Source organism: Salvelinus fontinalis, chromosome 12 (genome assembly GCF_029448725.1).
Source record: "Salvelinus fontinalis isolate EN_2023a chromosome 12, ASM2944872v1, whole genome shotgun sequence".
Taxonomy (NCBI): domain Eukaryota; kingdom Metazoa; phylum Chordata; class Actinopteri; order Salmoniformes; family Salmonidae; genus Salvelinus; species Salvelinus fontinalis.
The window spans coordinates 22,734,998-22,748,348 of NC_074676.1; the positions used below are offsets into that span (position 1 = coordinate 22,734,998).

Consider the following 13,351-nt stretch of genomic DNA (forward strand, 5'->3'; position numbering starts at 1 on the left):
ACGTAAGCTTAACTTTCTGAACATTCGAGACGTGTAGCCCACTTGTCATTCTAATCTCCTTTGCTTTAGCGTAGCCTCTTCTGTAGCCTGTCAAATATGTGTCTGTCTATCCCTGTTCTCTCCTCTCTGCACAGACCATACAAACGCCTCACACCGCGTGGCCGCGCCCACCCTAACCTGGTGGTCCCAGCCCGCACGACCCACGTGGAGTTCCAGGTCTCCGGTAGCCTCTGGAACTGCCGATCCGCGGCCAACAAGGCAGAGCTCATCTCAGCCTATGCGTCCCTCCAGTCCCTCGACTTCTTGGCACTGACGGAAACATGGCTCACCACAGATAACACTGCTACTCCTACTGCTCTCTCTTCGTCTGCCCACGTGTTCTCGCACACCCCGAGAGCTTCTGGTCAGCGGGGTGGTGGCACCGGGATCCTCATCTCTCCCAAGTGGTCATTCTCTCTTTCTCCCCTTACCCATCTGTCTATCGCCTCCTTTGAATTCCATGCTGTCACAGTTACCAGCCCTTTCAAGCTTAACATCCTTATCATTTATCGCCCTCCAGGTTCCCTTGGAGAGTTCATCAATGAGCTTGATGCCTTGATAAGCTCCTTTCCTGAGGACGGCTCACCTCTCACAGTTCTGGGTGACTTTAACCTCCCCATGTCTACCTTTGACTCATTCCTCTCTGCCTCCTTCTTTCCACTCCTCTCCTCTTTTGACCTCACCCTCTCACCTTCCCCCCCTACTCACAAGGCAGGCAATACGCTTGACCTCATCTTTACTAGATGCTGTTCTTCCACTAACCTCATTGCAACTCCCCTCCAAGTCTCCGACCACTACCTTGTATCCTTTTCCCTCTCGCTCTCATCCAACACTTCCCACACTGCCCCTACTCGGATGGTATCGCGCCGTCCCAACCTTCGCTCTCTCTCCCCCGCTACTCTCTCCTCTTCCATCCTATCATCTCTTCCCTCTGCCCAAACCTTCTCCAACCTATCTCCTGATTCTGCCTCCTCAACCCTCCTCTCCTCCCTTTCTGCATCCTTTGACTCTCTATGTCCCCTATCCTCCAGGCCGGCTCGGTCCTCCCCTCCCGCTCCGTGGCTCGACGACTCATTGCGAGCTCACAGAACAGGGCTCCGGGCAGCCGAGCGGAAATGGAGGAAAACTCGCCTCCCTGCGGACCTGGCATCCTTTCACTCCCTCCTCTCTACATTTTCCTCTTCTCTCTCTGCTGCTAAAGCCACTTTCTACCACTCTAAATTCCAAGCATCTGCCTCTAACCCTAGGAAGCTCTTTGCCACCTTCTCCTCCCTCCTGAATCCTCCTCCCCCTCCCCCCCCCCTCCTCCCTCTCTGCAGACGACTTCGTCAACCATTTTGAAAAGAAGGTCGACGACATCCGATCCTCGTTTGCTAAGTCAAACGACACCGCTGGTTCTGCTCACACTGCCCTACCCTGTGCTTTGACCTCTTTCTCTCCTCTCTCTCCAGATGAAATCTCGCGTCTTGTGACGGCCGGCCGCCCAACAACCTGCCCGCTTGACCCTATCCCCTCCTCTCTTCTCCAGACCATTTCCGGAGACCTTCTCCCTTACCTCACCTCGCTCATCAACTCATCCCTGACCGCTGGCTACGTCCCTTCCGTCTTCAAGAGAGCGAGAGTTGCACCCCTTCTGAAGAAACCTACACTCGATCCCTCCGATGTCAACAACTACAGACCAGTATCCCTTCTTTCTTTTCTCTCCAAAACTCTTGAACGTGCCGTCCTTGGCCAGCTCTCCTGCTATCTCTCTCAGAATGACCTTCTTGATCCAAATCAGTCAGGTTTCAAGACTAGTCACTCAACTGAGACTGCTCTTCTCTGTATCACGGAGGCGCTCCGCACTGCTAAAGCTAACTCTCTTTCCTCTGCTCTCATCCTTCTAGACCTATCGGCTGCCTTCGATACTGTGAACCATCAGATCCTCCTCTCCACCCTCTCCGAGTTGGGCATCTCCGGCGCGGCCCACGCTTGGATTGCGTCCTACCTGACAGGTCGCTCCTACCAGGTGGCGTGGCGAGAATCTGTCTCCTCACCACGCGCTCTCACCACTGGTGTCCCCCAGGGCTCTGTTCTAGGCCCTCTCCTATTCTCGCTATACACCAAGTCACTTGGCTCTGTCATAACCTCACATGGTCTCTCCTATCATTGCTATGCAGACGACACACAACTAATCTTCTCCTTTCCCCCTTCTGATGACCAGGTGGCGAATCGCATCTCTGCATGTCTGGCAGACATATCAGTGTGGATGACGGATCACCACCTCAAGCTGAACCTCGGCAAGACGGAGCTGCTCTTCCTCCCGGGGAAGGACTGCCCGTTCCATGATCTCGCCATCACGGTTGACAACTCCATTGTGTCCTCCTCCCAGAGCGCTAAGAACCTTGGCGTGATCCTGGACAACACCCTGTCGTTCTCAACTAACATCAAGGCGGTGGCCCGTTCCTGTAGGTTCATGCTCTACAACATCCGCAGAGTACGACCCTGCCTCACACAGGAAGCGGCGCAGGTCCTAATCCAGGCACTTGTCATCTCCCGTCTGGATTACTGCAACTCGCTGTTGGCTGGGCTCCCTGCCTGTGCCATCAAACCCCTACAACTCATCCAGAACGCCGCAGCCCGTCTGGTGTTCAACCTTCCCAAGTTCTCTCACGTCACCCCGCTCCTCCGCTCTCTCCACTGGCTTCCAGTTGAAGCTCGCATCCGCTACAAGACCATGGTGCTTGCCTACGGAGCTGTGAGGGGAACGGCACCTCAGTACCTTCAGGCTCTGATCAGGCCCTACACCCAAACAAGGGCACTGCGTTCATCCACCTCTGGCCTGCTCGCCTCCCTACCACTGAGGAAGTACAGTTCCCGCTCAGCCCAGTCAAAACTGTTCGCTGCTCTGGCACCCCAATGGTGGAACAAACTCCCTCACGACGCCAGGACAGCGGAGTCAATCACCACCTTCCGGAGACACCTGAAACCCCACCTCTTCAAGGAATACCTAGGATAGGATAAAGCAATCCTTCTGCCCCCCCCCCCCCCTTAAAAGATTTAGATGCACTATTGTAAAGTGGTTGTTCCACTGGATGTCATTAGGTGAATGCACCAATTTGTAAGTCGCTCTGGATAAGAGCGTCTGCTAAATGACTTAAATGTAATGTAAATGTAAAAACAATGATGAGCCTATAGGGAGGAGGTAAGAGCCCTGGCGTAGTGGTGCCAGGAAAATAACCTCACCCTCAACGTTAACCAAATGAAGGAGCTAATCGTGAACTACCGGATACAACAGAGAGAACACGTCCCATCCACATCGACGGGGCCGCAGTGGAGAGGGTCAAAAGCTTCAAGTTCCTCGTTGTGGACATCAAAGACAACCTGAAATAGGCTTAAGAAATGTGTCTTGGTCCTTAAGACCCTCACAAACTTCTACAGATGCACCATTGAGAACATCCTGTTGGGCTGTATCCCCGCCTGGAATTGCAATTGCAACATCCGCAACAGCAGAGCTCTCCAGAAGGTGGTGTGGTCAGCCCAATGCATAGCTGGGAGCGCACTGTCAGCCCTCAAGGATATCTACACTACCCGGTGTCACAGGAAGGCCAAGAAGATCATCAAGGATCTCATCCACCCAAGCCATGGCCTGTTCACCCCGCTACCATCTAGAAGGCAGGGACATTACAGGTGCATCAAAGCTGGGACGGAAAGACAGAGAAACAGCTTCTATCTCCAGGCCATCAGACTTTTAAACAGTCATCACTAGCCAGCCTCCGCCCAGTACTCTGCCCTGCACCTTAGTCACTGTTCTAGCGGGCAACCACCCTGTTTGGCACACATCTCCATTCAGACCACATTCACACTCCTCCAATATGTCAGTGCTGTGGCCAAAAACCTCAATATTTAAACACAAAAAAAGTGATACTTTGTAAACTCATTGTACATTTGTTTTAAAACAAATTGTTGATAATCTCCAACGCATCTACAAATCAACCCTTTGATTTACAAGTGGATTAAACTGACCAATCCAGACGCACCTCTGCTCCATTCATGTTTAGTCAGCGAAGTTTGTCTGAGTTGGCAGGGATGCTCTACTCTGCTCATAGAGATATAACTACTGTGGCTTTTAAAGTCTGGGTTAGAGAGAGAGAGAACGAGAGAGCGCAAAAGAGAAAGAGGGAGTGTAATGAGTATCCCAGCGGAATGCTGTGTTGAACTATGGACTAATTACACATCACTATAGAGGCAGACACAGTCTAGCACACACACACACACACACACACACACACACACACACACACACACACACACACACACACACACACACACACACACACACTCTCTTGTGTGACGATGCTTATATACAATAGATAGGGCTTCAATACAGTGGGGACAGTTCAACAATTTAAGAAACACAACCTCTAGATACAACTATACCAATTTTGTCACCAGATCAAAAGGCAAAGGCAAAACAGACAGATTGCAGTTTAATGTTTGGGACTGCCATTTACACAACCTGCCACAGATACTTCTCCCTGTGTCGCATCCTATTACATCCCCAGAGTAATCACTGGAACAGCTGAAGCATGGTTCCTAGAGTGGGCGGTGAAACTAACTGATCACACACAATAATATCTGGCTGTTACCTTCAATTATCAGCTCTTTAACCCTGGAAGATCATTGCGGAACAGAGCATCACTCTCTTCTTCTTAATTTCCCAAAGCTACACTTGGTGTGTTATTAAGAGTCTAGACTAGGTCATATAATCTGGTATTGCATAGTAATAAACCATATTTGGTCTCTGAAATAAACCCATGAAACATATTCTGTGTTTCACTGTATGAACTTGTAGGATTGGTAGTCATTGTAGCATTAGGCTACAGTATAAAAGCCTCATTTAATATATTCTACAATCAGCATTAGTTTAGCGCTGACTAGTTTTTTGAACAAGTTGACACGACATGCCTTGGCATGCGCACGTCTTCATTGATCACATAGCTGACCCTAATGAAGGCGACCAGCACGTGGGAACCTGCTAGTAAAAAGTAAGACATGTTCATTAACATTCGCACTTACATAAACAGGCTATACACTGTAAAACCATGAAAGATGTGACATGTTTTAGGGATGGGCATGAGTAATCAAATACTCCAGTACTCAAACCGCCGTCAAAACTCGATCTTTAACCAGAGAACAATTGTTTTTCCAAATACTGTAAAACTTATTTGGTCTAAATTGTTTCTTGCTTTGGCTCTAGCGTTCCATTTGTGTGCATTTGCAGGACACAACAAAAGAATAAACCAAACCAAGTATCACACAGTTTTGCTCCCTGAATTCCTCTCCCCTCTGTCTCTCACTCACTCAAATGTGTTCTGACACAGGCGTAATGTGTGTGCCTACAGAAATAAATGCCTATAAAAAATGATCTAAAGTGATACACAAGCCATTGTCACACCCTGATCTGTTTCACCTGTCTTTGTGCTGGTCTCCACCCCCCTTCAGGTGTCGCCATCATACCCATTATCCTCAGTGTATTTATACCTGTGTTCTCTGTTTGTCTGCTGCCAGTTTGTTTTGTTTGTCAAGCCTACCAGCAGTTTTCCCCTTACTCCTGTCTGTTTCTAATTTTCCCAGTTTTGACCATTCTGCCTGCCCTGACTATGCCTGCCATTCTGTACCTTGTCACCCCACACTGGATTATTACCTCTGCCTGCCCTGACCCTGAGACTGCCTGCTGTTCTGTACCTTTTGGACTCTGATCTGGATTACTGACCTCTGCCTGCCCTGACCCTGAGACTGCCTGCTGTTCTGTACCTTTTGGACTCTGATCTGGATTACTGACCTCTGCCTGCCCTTGACCTGTTGTTTTCCCTTCCCCCGTTCTAGTAATAAACTTTTGTTACTTCGACACTGTCTGCATCTGGGTCTTCCCTAAAACCTGATAGCCACCTTCCTTGCCAAATGACAACAGTTTTATAACAAATTCTAAATGGACTAGTTTACTTAAGTAGGAAAATAAATGTGTGTTCCAACAATGAGCTGCAGTTTTGGAAAAATTGCGTAATTTCTCACGTAGGCTACTTTGCGGTTGTAACTAGTTACCACAGCCACAAAGTCTAAATTGTCTGTCTTATGATTTTAAAATGTGCTTTTTGTTTTAATATAAGGTTAGGCATGCGGTTTTCCGTCTGGTTAAGTTTAGGGTTAAGGGTTAGGTTTAAAATCAGATTTTAAGAAGCGAAATTGTAGAAATGTATGACTTTTATGACTTGGCTGTGGTAGCTAACGTCAGTAGGAGAATTATGAAATCGCTACAGGTGTAGATCAAAAAGACCCACATGTGAGAGTGGCAACACTGCTCAGTGTTATTGGAAGAGAGTGCCATATGCTTCAGCGTCACCTAGATCTGGGGGAAGAGAGTAGAAAAAATTCAAAGAAAATCCTTGACGTTTTACAAAGACATTTGAACCCACCCGTAATGTGATTTACGAGAACAACCTCAAGCAGAGACGTCTGGTCAATATGTTGTGAGGTTGCGTCAATTGTCGGATTCATGTGATTTCGGGTTAATAAGAGAGGAAATGATCAGAGACAGACTTGTAATTGGCTGTAAAGATAACAGAGTAACACTGAACCCAAACCGGCAAGCTTGCACTTGCTAGCTAATTTGTCCTATTTAGCTAGCTTGCTGTTGCTAGCTAATTTGTCCTGGGATATAAACATTGAGTTGTTATTTTACCTGAAATGCACAAGGTCCTCTACTCCGACAATTAATCCACACATAAAACAGCCAACCGAATTGTTTCTAGTCATCTCTCCTCCTTCCAGGCTATTTCATCTTTGAACTTATATGGTGATTGGCATCTACACTTTTACCACGACAACCGGCAAAACATTTCGTCTTTCAATCATCCACGAGGGTATAACCTATGAGGAGATGGCACGTGGGTACCTACTTCTATAAACCAATGAGGAGATGGGAGAGGCAGGACTTTCAGTGCGATCTGCGTCAGAAATAGAAAGGACTTCTATTTCAGCCCTTGGCATCGCAGACGCTCGTTGGCGCGCGTGAGCAGTGTGGGTGCAATAATGAATAACATGGATTTCTAAATGTATTTTGCGAAGCTCATGCACGCGACGTGTCCTGTCTGGTCAGCAAGTTAGTTCCATTCCCCAGGCAGTATTGACTATGTGTTTCATGTCTAGACACTGCTCGTGTTTGTTATATTGGTCTATGTTCCGTTTATTACTTAACTCACCACATGCTTCCGACTCCCACGGTATACGTTACAGATAGTCAGTCAAATTTCAACCAGTAGAACATATTTTAAACAATAGTGTTTACTTTCCCATCATCTTCAGAGTGAATTTAGTCATTAGAAAGTGATGTGACTTTCCATGCCTATTATTTAGACCAGTGTTAGGGAATGTCAGTCACCTCACCTACATTTTGGCACAACTGAACAGGACATTTGATTCATGAAATCTTTTCAATCGCATGGTGTTGTTGTTATTCGACTGTGTTGAGTTAATTTGCGTTAACTCTCTGAGAAAAAGACGTTGGAGGGGCTCACTATCATATTTCTCAGCATGCTGCGTTGCAGGTCAATTTTTTAATAGTTAGTTTTAATATATATGTTTCCTCATGCACATTGATTTACTGAACTTATACTATACAAAGATAAATCATTTACATTTTTCTAAACGAATCTAATCCATAAGGGGTTGGATTTATTGCTCCCGTTACTGAGATGGTTGTTCCAGTTTAGATGGTTTCGGTAGTCTCCTTTGCATTTCTTGTATATCCTCCCTCTGGCTGGATTCCAAAAGGACTTAATAATCACGTCACAAACCAGGAAAGGCAGGCCGTGGAAATACAGAGAGAAACGGGACCGTGCCCATCATACACCCTCTACCACATCTGCAGACATAATAGCACAGCGATGTAACAAGTCAACATACGGGGGAATTGGCAAGGTGCTAAACCGCAAGACTTTCTAACCAAATCAAATCAAATCAAGTTTATTTTATATAGCCCTTCGTACATCAGCTAATATCTCGAAGTGCTGTACAGAAACCAAGCCTAAAACCTCAAACAGCAAGCAATGCAGGTGTAGAAGCACAGTGGCTAGGAAAAACTCCCTAGAAAAGCCAAAACCTAGGAAGAAACCTAGAGAGGAACCAGGCTATGAGGGGTGGCCAGTCCTCTTCTGGCTGTGCCGGGTGGAGATTATAACAGAACATGGCCAAGATGTTCAAAATGTTCATAAATGACCAGCATGGTCAAATAATAATCAGGAATAAATGTCAGTTGGCTTTTCATAGCCGATCATTAAGAGTTGAAAACAGCAGGTCTGGGACAGGTAGCACGTCCGGTGGACAGGTCAGGGTTCCATAACCGCAGGCAGAAATGCTTGTTATTACAGTCAGGGGTGGACTAGGACAATAATTTGGCCTTGGCATTTTATCCACACCAGCCCACTTCACTGCGCACGACGGCAACCCATACACACACACACACACACACACACACACACACACACACACCCCATCCCCACACATACACCCTGACCCTACACACCCCACTTACGCACAGGCTGTGGTGTTGACACATAAACACTGGCAGTACAGTACAGCGTTTTTCAACCATCTCTTTACCAGTGACTTGCGAGACATGTTCCCCTTCCTCTTTTTAAACAAGCTCATGTTTTAAACAATTACAATATGCAAAAACCCCACTGGAGATGCAACTCACTGCGATAACTGTGCCTCTGCTGTACCCATTGTGTTATTCTCCCTTTTGTGCTATCTACAGTAGCTGTCTCAGCATCTTCTCTGCTGTTACCCTGTGCTTCTTCTAGTTCTCTGTCAGGTTGTCTGCTTAAGCCTTATACATTATAAAAGCCAAGCTACAACTTAGGCTATATTGCAAATTAGTGCCTGTCATGTGTTCCCCTAAATTAACACCGACCCTAAGTGTTACTATTACAGGGCTCCAGACAAACATTTTCCCCTGGTGTCACTGTTGCCACTAAGCTTTATCGTTTGTGGCACCAGCCCATGATTTGGTCAGACCCATGAGTAATCATCTTATAAGTAATTCACGGTTCTTTATTAAGAAGTACAATATATCGACTACTGAGGTATTCAATAAATAAGTTGTTTCATCTAACACGTCCAAGCAGGAATGCATGATTCAAGATATTTTGATTTGCAATCTAATCCAGTGATTGTCATGAATTTTAGGTTGACAATAGACTATTGTTGCTATATTATACTTTCAAAATAGGACTCCAGAATTTCCAGATTTTTTTAGCTTTGTTCAATAGAGATGAATTATATACATATTTAAGTGCACTAACTAATATCATAGGCTAATTCATTTGGGGTTGAAAACATGAGGAAGGTGAAACTTTAAACACATTAACTTGATCGCTAACTCTAAATATAATACCCACTTCTAGTAGCCATATATTCATCCAACAGTAAATATAATGTCCTAAAATGTTTTGCAGTTGTAGTCTTCTACCCATGAGACCTATAGGGCTATGGGCAACACTTTGCAATAAGGTTTCATGTGTAAAGGGTTAATAAAGGGTTTGTAATATACATTATTAACAATTATTTAACCATTTGTACATGCATTATAAACCATTAATAAATTGCTTATAAGAAATTGGTCAAACCAGTGCGATAGCCAGTCAGTGCTTGCCAAATAGTGAGCCACTATGTACCTCCAGCTATTAACCATATATACACTTACAAATGCGTATTATATTGGACCCTTATGTACCATCATGTAACCTTATTTTCAATGGTTGCACAGTTAAACAATAGTTATTTTCTCACTTCTGGGTGTGATGCATTGTTACTCTGTCCCAGTAACAGAAATTATTGGTTTTCAGACCAATGGTCTTGCCCCACGTTTGAAATGTAATGATGCGTTGGTAAACTTATTTATTGCAGAAATGATGGCTTTATCTCAAAATCTCAAGCCATATTATTGGTGTAGTTTGCTGGTTTCTGAAAAATTCCTCCGACTTTGTGAGATCTGCCCACCTGTGAAATAAAGACGACCTGGAATGTGCCAAGAATGTTGTGTTGACACTGACATCATGTGACAGTGCATCGTGAAGAATGATGATGGACGTGGCTATGAGAAGTGTGCAAAGGCCAGACAGAAGATATTGGGCAAATGAAACGTTATTCACAAGACACATACTTTTGTCCTACCTAGCTAGCTAGGAAACATTAGCAAGCCAGCTAGAATTAGGTAAAACCTAAAACACTTTTTTTATATAGACATTCTGCTAGACGATTTGAAATAAAATAATCTTTGACATGATATAGCTAACTAGCTAAGTAGATCACATTTGCTGGCTAGCTAGCTAGCTAAAATCGACATGACAGAGTTTCCATGCAATTTGTTTAGATAGCTTTTTAGGATTAGCATGCTAGCTAGCTAGTTATCTAACCTTGGATACAGTCTCTATCTAGGTAGCTGGTAAGTTAGCTAGCTATCTAGCATCCTTTGTCAGCACTATAATTGTAAGACTAACTTACTAACTAGCTAGTGGATTAGTACAATTGTGATAACTAGCTAGCCCCTTTCTTCTATGGAAGCTATCTATTAGTGTTAGCTAGTGTTTCACATGGCTTGCTATTATTATTATTAGTTTGCAGATGATAACATAACTAGTTAAGCCTAAATGGTGGAAATCTTGATAATGATGATAGTAGCTAGCTTAATAATGTAGCTAGGGACTATGCTAAATTGTAATGAATTCTTCTTCTTTCCCACACATTCCCATAAGGTCTCAGACTCCAGGATGGGAAAATGCTTAACAAGAAAGAAACCGATGAAGACAGAAGAGGATCATGAGACACTATGTTGTATTTTAAATGGTTAATCTGTTATCAATTTCTATTCTGACTTGTAATGTTAAAAAAGGGAAGAAAACGATGTCCCCTGTTTGTCTGAATTAGCAAGATTACTCACTATACCAATAATAGGCTACATATTTCAGTCACTGCAATTAAAATTGTTTTACCAATGTATCCATCTTTACATTCAATGTTGTTCTTTCTATGTATTGCATGTATGAGGAGATTATATACTGGTATACATTTTTGCAACTTAATACTTCAGAGTCTAAGACATTGGTGGAGAAGGGGGTGCTAAACTGACATATGGAAATGTTTTAAGATGGTCATACTATGAATCATTTAGTTATTTGATTATGAATTTTAGGACCCCTTTAGGCATACAAAAAAATAAAAAAGAATTGTTGGATAAAATATAGATTTTGGCCTTGACTACTAATAGAAATGTAACGGCTGTCCTCCTCCTCTTCATCCGAAGAGGAGGAGCAGGGATTGAACCAAGGTGCAGCGGGTTGTGAATCCATAATGAATTTATTGAGAAGACGAAAAACGAACACGAACTACACTTGAAATGATACAAAATAACAAACGACGTAGACTGACCTAAACATGAGAACTTACATAGACACGAAGAACGCATGAACAGGAACAGACTACATACACACCGAAACAGTCCCGTGTGGTACGAAATAACATACAGACACGGAAGACAACCACCCACAAACAAACAGTGTGAAAACACCTACCTTAATATGGCTCTCAATCAGAGGAAATGAAAACCACCTGCCTCTAATTGAGAGCCATATCAGGTCACCCTTAAACCAACATAGAAACAGAAAACATAGACTGCCCACCCAAACTCACGTCCTGATCAGCTAACACATACACAAACTAACAGAAAACAGGTCAGGAACGTGACAAGAAATGCATTGAATAACACATTCATAAATGGAAAAAAGGACAGTCAAAAATAAATAAATAAGAAACAAGGTTTTGAAGTGCCTGCCCTAAATCTAGGAGACATAAAAAAAACTCAAGACTGTTGGAAAAGCATTCCTCGGGAAGCTGTTTGAGAGAATGCCAAGAGTTTGCAAAGCTGTCCTAAAGGCAAGGGTTGGCTATTTGAAGAATCTCAAATATAAAATATATTCTGATTTGATTAACACTTTTTTGGTTACTACATGATTCCATATGTGTTATTTCACAGTTTTGATGTATTCACTATTATTCTACAATGTAGAACATAGTAAAAATAAAGAAAAACCCTGGAATGAGTAGGTGTGTCCAAACTTTTGACTGGAACTGTATATATATTTTTCACACATATTTGACCCTTTTTCTGGGCGGGCACAAAACTACCTTCATACTTCCATTCCCTTTTTTAAGCTGGTATCAGTTACCTTCAGATGAGTCACGTGACACCATTAGTTTGTACCTTAAACTGTTAGCTATATGGAAAAAACTGACCAGTTATTGCACTATTTTGACCAATGCAATATAACTGTTTATTACTGTTGATTGTTTATTATTGTTTATTGTTCCTGTAGGTTCATGCTCTACAACATCCGCAGAGTACGACCCTGCCTCACGCAGGAAGCGGCGCAGGTCCTAATCCAGGCACTTGTCATCTCCCGTCTGGATTACTGCAACTCGCTGTTGGCTGGGCTCCCTGCCTGTGCCATTAAACCCCTACAACTCATCCAGAACGCCGCAGCCCGTCTGGTGTTCAACTTTCCCAAGTTCTCTCACGTCACCCCGCTCCTCCGCTCTCTCCACTGGCTTCCAGTTGAAGCTCGCATCCGCTACAAGACCATGGTGCTTGCCTACGGAGCTGTGAGGGGAACGGCACCTCCGTACCTTCAGGCTCTGATCAGGCCCTACACCCAAACAAGGGCACTGCGTTCATCCACCTCTGGCCTGCTCGCCTCCCTACCTCTGAGGAAGTACAGTTCCCGCTCAGCCCAGTCAAAACTGTTCGCTGCTCTGGCACCCCAATGGTGGAACAAACTCCCTCACGACGCCAGGTCAGCGGAGTCAATCACCACCTTCCGGAGACACCTGAAACCCCACCTCTTTAAGGAATACCTAGGATAGGATAAAGTAATCCTTCTAACCCCCCCCCCCCCCCCCCCTTAAAAGAGTTAGATGCACTATTGTAAAGTGGTTGTTCCACTGGATATCATAAGGTGAATGCACCAATTTGTAAGTCGCTCTGGATAAGAGCGTCTGCTAAATGACTTAAATGTAAATGTAAATTAATGCATTTACAAATGATTACATAAACATTAATAGCATAATTAGAACCTCTTTATAAACCCTTTACAAATGGTACCTTATTGTAAAGTGTTACCTGCCTGGGTAACAACAATGACCGGTGCACATTTTGCCACTCCATATCTCAAAGCCATATCAAATATATTGGTTGTTAAATAGTCGCTATTGAGCT

General features: G+C 44.2%; 1 protein-coding gene across 4 annotated transcripts in view; it reads right to left on the bottom strand.

The window, feature by feature from the left end:
- LOC129867000 (voltage-dependent calcium channel subunit alpha-2/delta-1-like) overlaps window positions 1-13,351 on the bottom strand; it is a 138,276-nt gene that overhangs the window by 123,414 nt on the left and 1,511 nt on the right. The window lies entirely within an intron of this gene.